This window comes from Chiloscyllium plagiosum, chromosome 31, assembly GCF_004010195.1.
Source record: "Chiloscyllium plagiosum isolate BGI_BamShark_2017 chromosome 31, ASM401019v2, whole genome shotgun sequence".
Classification (NCBI taxonomy): Eukaryota; Metazoa; Chordata; class Chondrichthyes; order Orectolobiformes; family Hemiscylliidae; genus Chiloscyllium; species Chiloscyllium plagiosum.
The window spans coordinates 4386067-4394028 of NC_057740.1; positions in this window are offsets into that span (position 1 = coordinate 4386067).

The window sequence follows — 7962 nt, forward strand, 5'->3', positions numbered from 1 at the left end:
GGAGACAGGGGATCACTGTCGGTGAGAAGAGGAGGGGATCACTGTCGGTGAGGGAGGGGGAGAAGGGGATTCTCTGTCGGTGAGGGACGGGGAGAAGGGGGTTCACTGTTGGTGAGGGGAATCTTTGTTGGAGGGGAGGGGGTGTTGATGAATCACTATCGGAGGAGAGTCACTGTCTTCTTTTTGGGGGGGAACACGTACTGACACTGGGGGATATGCAGTGTTATTGGAGAGGGGTTCACTGACACTGGATGAATTCACTGTCCCTGAGATTGTCACTTTATTTGGGGTTCACTCTCTGACACTTGGGCCCAATGCTATTGGTGGGAGGGCTTACTGACATGGGGGACTCGGTGACATGGGACTCACTGTCATCGGGGGGATTCTCACTCACAGGGTGAGGTCTCACTGACAATTGGGGTTATCAATCACAGTGGACTCACTGATACTGGAGGTGGGACACCGGCAATTGAGGGGTGCTCAGTGATACTAGGGTATATCACTCACTGGGGAGAGGGGGGCTCAATGACATGCTCCATGCCCCATTCCTCTTAGCTTGGCTGGCACTGGAAAATCCCTGCTTCAAGAAGTAGAACTGGTCATGCACTTCATGAAAACTGTTTGTATCAGGTGTGTTTAAAAAGGAAAGATAAGGATATTCCTGTAAATACATCCAGGGAAGTTATTTGGGTGGAACTGAGAAATAAGAAAGGGGTGATCACCATATTGGGATTGTATTATAGACCCCCTAATAGTCAGCAGGAAATTGAGAAACAAATTTGAAAGGAGATTTCAGTTATCTGTAAGAATAATAGTATGCTTATGGTAGTGGTTTTAACTTTCCAAACATAGACTGGGACTGCCAGTGTTCAGGGTTTAGATGGAGAGGAATTTGTTAAGTGTGTACAAGAAAATTTTCTGATTCAGTATGTGGATGTACGTACTAGAGAAGGTGCAAAACTGGACCTACTCTTGGGAAATTAGCAGGGCAGGTGACTGAGATGTCAGTGGAGGAGCACTTTGGGGTTGACGACCATAATTCTATTAGTTTTAAAATAGTGATGGAAAAGAGTAGACCAGATTTAAAAGTTGAAGTTCTAAATTGGAGGAAGGGACATTTCGATGGTATAAGGCAAGAACTTTCAAAAGCTGACTGGGAGCAGATTTTCGCAGGTAAAGCAACATTTGGAAAATAGGAAGGCTTCAGAATTGAGATAACAAAAGTCCAGAGACAGTTCTACCCGTTAGGGTGAAAGAAAAGGCTGGTACGTGTAGGGAATGCTGGATGATGAGAGAAATTGAGGGTTTGGTTAAGAACAAGAAGGAAGCATATGTCAGGTATAAACAGGATAGATCGAATGAATCCTTAGAAGAGTATAAAGGCAGTAGGAGTATACTTAGGAGGGCAAATAGGGTTAAGGAGAATCCAAAGGGTTTTTACAAATACATTAAAGACAAAGGGATAACGAGGGAGAGAATAAGGCTCCTCAAAGATCAGCAAGGCGGCCTTTGTGTGGAGTGAGATTTGCATCAGTGTATATTGTGGAGAATGACATGGAAGATAGAGAATATAGAGAAATAGATGGAGACACCTTGAAAAATGTCCATATTACAGAGGAGGATGTGCTAGATGTCTTGAAACACATAAAGGGGATAAATCCCCAGGACCTGATCAGGTGTACCCTAGAACTCTGTGGGAAGCTAGGGAGGTGATTGTTGGGCCTTTTGCTGAAATCCAGGATTTTGACCCAGCGACCGAAGGGATGCTGATATACTTCCAAGTCAGGATGCTGAGTGGCTTGGAGGGGAACTTGAAGGTGGTGGTATTCCCATATATCTGCTGCTCTTGTCCTTTTAGATGGAAGTGGTCATTTGTTTGAAAGGTGCTGTCTGAGGATCTTTGGGGAATTTCTGCAGTACATATTGTAGATAGTACACACTGCTGCTCGTGAGCATTGCCGATGGAGGGAGTGAATGCCTGTGGATGCAGTGCCAATCAAGCGGGCTGCTTTGTCCTGGATGGTGTCAAGCTTCTTGAGTGTTGTTGGGGGCTCCATCATCCAGGCAAGTGGGGAAAATTCCATCCAACTCCTGACTTGTGGCTTCTTGATGGTGGAGTCAGAAAGTGAGTACTTGCCACAGTATTCCTAGCCTCTGACCTGCTCTTGTTTACATGATTAAATTAGTCAGCTCATTCTAACTTTTATCAGTAAGACAATCCTTCACAACACTGACACCCTTGAATTGTTGAAGACATTTAGACTAGTTCCTTACCAAATCAGTATCTATTTTGACTAAGAAAATAAATAAAAGCTGAATTATACAATTCAGTCGGTTGAGCCCACTCTGAAATTCAATTAAATCATACTTGATTTTTTACTTCAACACCATTTTCCTTCACTAACCCTAAATCCTTGATGTCTTTCATGTGTAGAAATCTATCAGTTTCAGTCTTGAACATACTCAATCTCCATATCCTGAAGAGGGTACCATCCCCAGCCATTGGAAACGTCCTTCCTGCCTTTACTCTGTAAGAATTGTTTATTTGAATGAGATTACTTCTGATCAGACCATTAAACTTTTTTATTCATTTATCGGATGAGGGATTTGCTGGCTAGGCCAGCATTTATTGCCCATCCCTAATTGCCATTAAAAGTCAACCACATTGATATGGGTCTGCAATCACATCTAGGACAGACCAGATAATATTGGGAATTTTCTCCCCTAAAGAACATTGGTGAATGAGATGGGTCTTTTTCTGACAAGCGACAATAGATTAATGGTTATCATTAAACTTGTAATTCCAGATTTCTTTAAAATTTAAATCTCACCATCTGCCATGGTGGGATTCAAACTTAGGTTCCTAGAACAGTACCTGGGTTTCTGGATTAATGGTCCAACGATATTACCACTAAGCCATTGTCCCCTATTATTGGAGAAGAATTAGGTAATTTGGCGCATTGAGTCATAGAGGTCCACAGTGTGGAAACTTGCCCATGCCGCCCAGTTTTCACAATTTAAACTAGTCTGTTTTGCCTGCATTTTGTCCTTGTCCCTCATGCCTCTCCCATCCGTGTACCTGTTCAAATATTTCTTCAGTGACACAATTGTATTTGCTTCCTCCGCTACCTCTGACAGCCTGTTCCAGACACTCACCACCCTCTGTGTGAACAAATTGCCTCTCTCGACTCTTTTGTATCTCTCCCCTCTCACTTTAAATCTATGCCCTCTAGTTTTAGACACCCCTACCATAGGGAAAAGCTATCCACTATCTACGTTATCTCTGCCTCTCGTGATTTTATATACCCCTATAAAGTCACCTCTCGGTCTCCTGTGTTCCAGGGAAAGAGTCCCTGTCTATCCAACCTCTCCTTACAAAACAAACCTTCCAGTGCAGGTTACATCCTTGTAAATCTTTTCTGCACTCTTTCTAATTTAATTATATCCTTTCTATAATAGGGCAACCAGAATTGCACTCAGTACTCCAAATGTGGCCTCACTAATATCTTGTGCAACTGCAAACAAGGTGTCCCATCTCCTCTATATGGTACTCTGACACCTTTACTCAAATTGTCCAGTAACAAAGGACTTCCTAAATGCTTGCTACACATGTACACCAACATTCAGTGATTCATGAACAAGGACAAAGTTCATTTGAAGATCAACACTTCTCAATCTGTCCCCATTTAAGAAATACCTGTTTTTCTATTTTTATTACAAAAGCTGATAACCTCACATTTCTCCACTTTGTGTTCTATTTGGCAATTTGTTTTTCACTTACTTAGTAATTCCAATTTCTCTGGAAATATCTTTGCCTCCTCCGCATAACTCACAGTCTACTTTGTTGTGCCTCACTGCAAACAGAAATAAAGTGCGTAGATTCTTATAGGGGTCTAAGTGACGTGGGCTATGGCAAGATGTGTGGCAGAATTGGGCAAGAAGTCCTGCGAGGCCAACTTTGATGTAAGAGCAAGTGAGGAAAGGTGTTGCAGGCAATAGAGTTGTAGAACATGAGTCTTGATGGGAAGAGGGTACAATAACATAGAGTGAGTGTGAGGCATTGGAGAGAAAATGGTGGTACTTACCTGGTGAAGTGGAGAAGGTCATTGATTGCTATGTATTCTTCCAGATGGTTAGGACTATTTTAAGCTGGGTGGCAACTTCAGATCAGGCCAGCATGTGATGTGACCTCCACAAAATCTAAAAATGCCAATTCAACCAGTCCCTCCTTATGTATTTTGCCAATTTACTCCTTAGAAAAACTCCAACAGGTGTATTCAACATGTCTTTCCTTTCATAAATTCATGTTGATCTTACCCAATCCTACAATTATTTTCTTGGTGTTCTGTTATCATATCTTTTATTATCAAATCATGTGTTTTCCTATGACTGATGTCAGACTAATAGATTTGTAATTCCTAGCTTTCTCTCTTCCTACTTTCTTAATTAATTTGCCTTTTTCAATGAACAATACTTCATCAAAATAGCATATTCTCTTCTTAGCTCTCAATGTACAGCTCTAAAAAAAATCTTGCATTAATTCCAAGAATTGTCCTCCATAACAATAGCACAAATTAAGTTTGCCAGTATATATGATCATTGACATCCCCCATGATTATTGTATTACCCTTGTTATACACACAGTTTAATAGTATGATTTACATTATTTGTTTTGTGGCCAATAAGTAACTTCCAGAAATGTTTTCTACCCCTTACAGCTTCTTAGTTCTACCAAAACTATGTATTTAGAACTGAGATCATTGCTCATGACAGCACTAACATCTTTTTAATTAACAAAGCTAGCCAACCATCTATTCCCAGCGTCCTGTCCTTCTGAAATGTCACATAACATTGGATATTCAGGTCCCAGCTTTGGTTTCCTTGTCACCATGACTCTGTATTGCTTATCAAGTCATACATATGAATTTTTATTTGTAACAATACTATGGCTTTAAAAGGTTATCTTGTCCTGCATTTTTAAAAAGATAGTTTTAAGACAGAGGTGACAAGATGTCTATTGAAAGGTTCCGGCTTAAAACGTTGGCTCCACTTCTCCTCTGATGCTGCTCCACGTGCAGTGCTTTTTCCAACTCAACTCTCTATTGACTCTGACTTCCAGCATCTGCAGTTGGCAGTATCTCAGAGTTGCATGTAAGACAATCTGTTTTTCTGAATTTGCCTTTTCCCAAGGGTGTGTTGTGGGATGTTACTATCCTGAAAAAGTTAATTAGTAACAGTTACTGTATGTTTCATTGTGTTAATCATTTCAATAGAGTTACAACTAAGTCAATTCTTTTTTTGTTTTGTTGTGTATTTTAACTAAAGTGTATGAATAAATTGCATTTTGCTTAACATCAAGTAGTTTGGCCAATTGAATTGCATTGGGAATGCAACACCTTACATTTACCTATAAAATAAGAAAGAGTTAGGGTCTAGGCTACCTTCTTAATATATTTTTGAGGAAGTCTGGTCTGGTCCATAACAAACTGGGGGCTCTTGTCAGGATCAAAATCTCTAAGTCCAGGTCATGTTTAGGATTATTGGACTCGGAGGAAGCAAGTGGTAAGTGTTGGAGTCTTTTATTTCGGATATTGAATTTGGTTGGTGTAAACAAGGTGTGCTTTGTGTAGTAATGGCTCTTTCAGTCACTAAGAGTTTCCTGAGGGTGGAAGAAGTCACTTTAGGAGTTTTATAGACAATAAGCAAGTCAAAGACTTTCTGAATTGGCAAAAAAGCTGGAGTTGGGATTGTCTGTGTCTGCAAGGAAAGGGGAGATAGTTGTGGCAATCACGCAGCATTTACAATTGTCTGGAATTCCATCTGAATTTTTGGTAATGGCTAAAATTCAATTGAAAATGAAGCAGTTTGAACATGAAAAGGCAATGAAACAATTTGAATTACAATTAAAAACAGAGGAAAAAGAAGAGAAGAGGAAGGCCTTAACAGAGGAAAGGGAAAAAGAGAGAGTTTTTGAAAGGGAAAAAGAGAGAGTTTTTGAACTTCAGAGGTTGGAACTGAGAACTCGACTTAAAATGGTGGAGGTGGAGACAAAAAGTAAGAGTAGTGTTGAGGACAGTGATGGAGAGCAATCCCATCATAGCCAAAGGCCGAGTGGGGACCTGTTTAAATATGGCCAAAGTAAGGACTGCAGATGCTGGAAATTAGAGTCGAGAGTGTGGTGCTGGAAAATCCTCAAAAATATATTAAGAAGGTAGCCTAGACCCTAACTCTTTCTTATTTTATAGGTAAATGTAAGGCGTTGCATTCCCAATATGGCCAAAGTAAGGACTGCAGATGCTGGAAATTAGAGTCGAGAGTGTGGTGCTGGAAAAGCACAGCAGGTCAAGAAGCATCTGAGGAGCAGGAAAACGTTGATTTTCCTGCTCCTCGGATGCTGCCTGACCTGCTGTGCTTTTCCAGCACCACATTCTTGACCTATTTAAATATGTTCAAGTATTGCCTAAGTTCGACAAGAAGGATGTAGAAGCCTTTTTCATTTCATTTGAGAATGTAGCGAAACAAATGAAATGGCCAGTGACCATGTAGGTATTGTTGATCCAAACAAAGTTGGTAGGTAGAGCTGGTGAAGTATTTGAATCACGATCAAGGTTTCTAAAGAGTATGAAGAGGTGAAAAACGCCATCTTAAGTCTAGATGAGTTAGTATCAGAAGCCTACAGTCAACGTTTTAGGAATCTAAGGAAGGATCCTGGTCATACATACATTGAGTTGGAAAGGGTCAGTGGATTGAAAATAAATCAAACGTGATGCATTTTTGGATTCTATTGGAGGAACCACAGGAGATGGATGAGGTTCTCAGTGAATATTTTTCCTTTGTTTACCATGGAGAAAGACATGAAGACTTGGAAACTTAGGGAAGTTAGTGGTTATATCTTGGGGACAGTCCATATCACAGTAGAGAAGGTGTTGGTTGTATTAGAATGTATGAAGGTAGATAAATCTTCTGGTCCTGACCAGATATATCCAAGAATACTGCAAGAGGCTACAGAAGAAATTGCGGGGGCCCTGGCTGATATTTTTGCATCATCATTAGCCACAGATGAGGTCCCGGAAGACTGGAGGGTAGCGAATGTTGTGCCCTTATTCAAAAAGGGCTGCAAAGAAAAGCCTGGGAACTATAGACCAGTAAGCCTATCATTTGTGGTGGAAAAGTTACTTGAGAAGATGCTGAGGAATAAGATAGACATGTATTTGGAAAGACAGCGTTTGATTAGGAATAGTCAGCATGGCCTTGTGAGTGGGAGACCATGCCTCAAAACTTTGTTACAGTTCTTTGATGAAGTGACCAGAAAGTTTATCAAGGGCAGGACGGTAGACATGGTTTATATGGATTTCAGTAAGGCCTTTGATGAGGTTCATCATGGTAGGTTGCCCAGGAAGGTTGCATGGAATCCCAGGGGGGAGGGTTGTGGGGGGTGGTGCTGGCAAATCGGATGCAATATTGGCTTGATGGTAGGAAGCAGAGGGTAATAGTGGAAGGATGCTTGTCGAACTGGAGGCCTGTGATGAGTGGAGTGTCTCAGGGATTGGTGCTGGGCCCATTATTGTTTGTTATCTGTATCACTGATTTGGATTAAATTGTACAAGGCTTGATTAGTAAGTTTGCAGATGACACTAAAATAGGTGATATCCTGGCTAGTGAGGAAGGTTATCAGAAATTGCAGCAGGACCTTGATCACCTGGGGAAAGGGGCCGAGAAATGGCGAATGGAGTTTAATATAGATAAAGTGTGAGGTCTTGCATTTTGGAAAGTCAAATCAAGGTAGGAGTTTCATGGTGAATGGCAGGGATTTAAGGACTGTAGTGGAACAGAGAGATCTTGGAGTTCAGGTTCACAGTTCTCTGAAAGTGGAGTCACAGGCAAACAGGGCAGTGAAGAAGGCTTTTGGCACACTGGCCTTCATCAGGCAGGGCATTGAGTATGGAAGTTGCGAAGTTATGT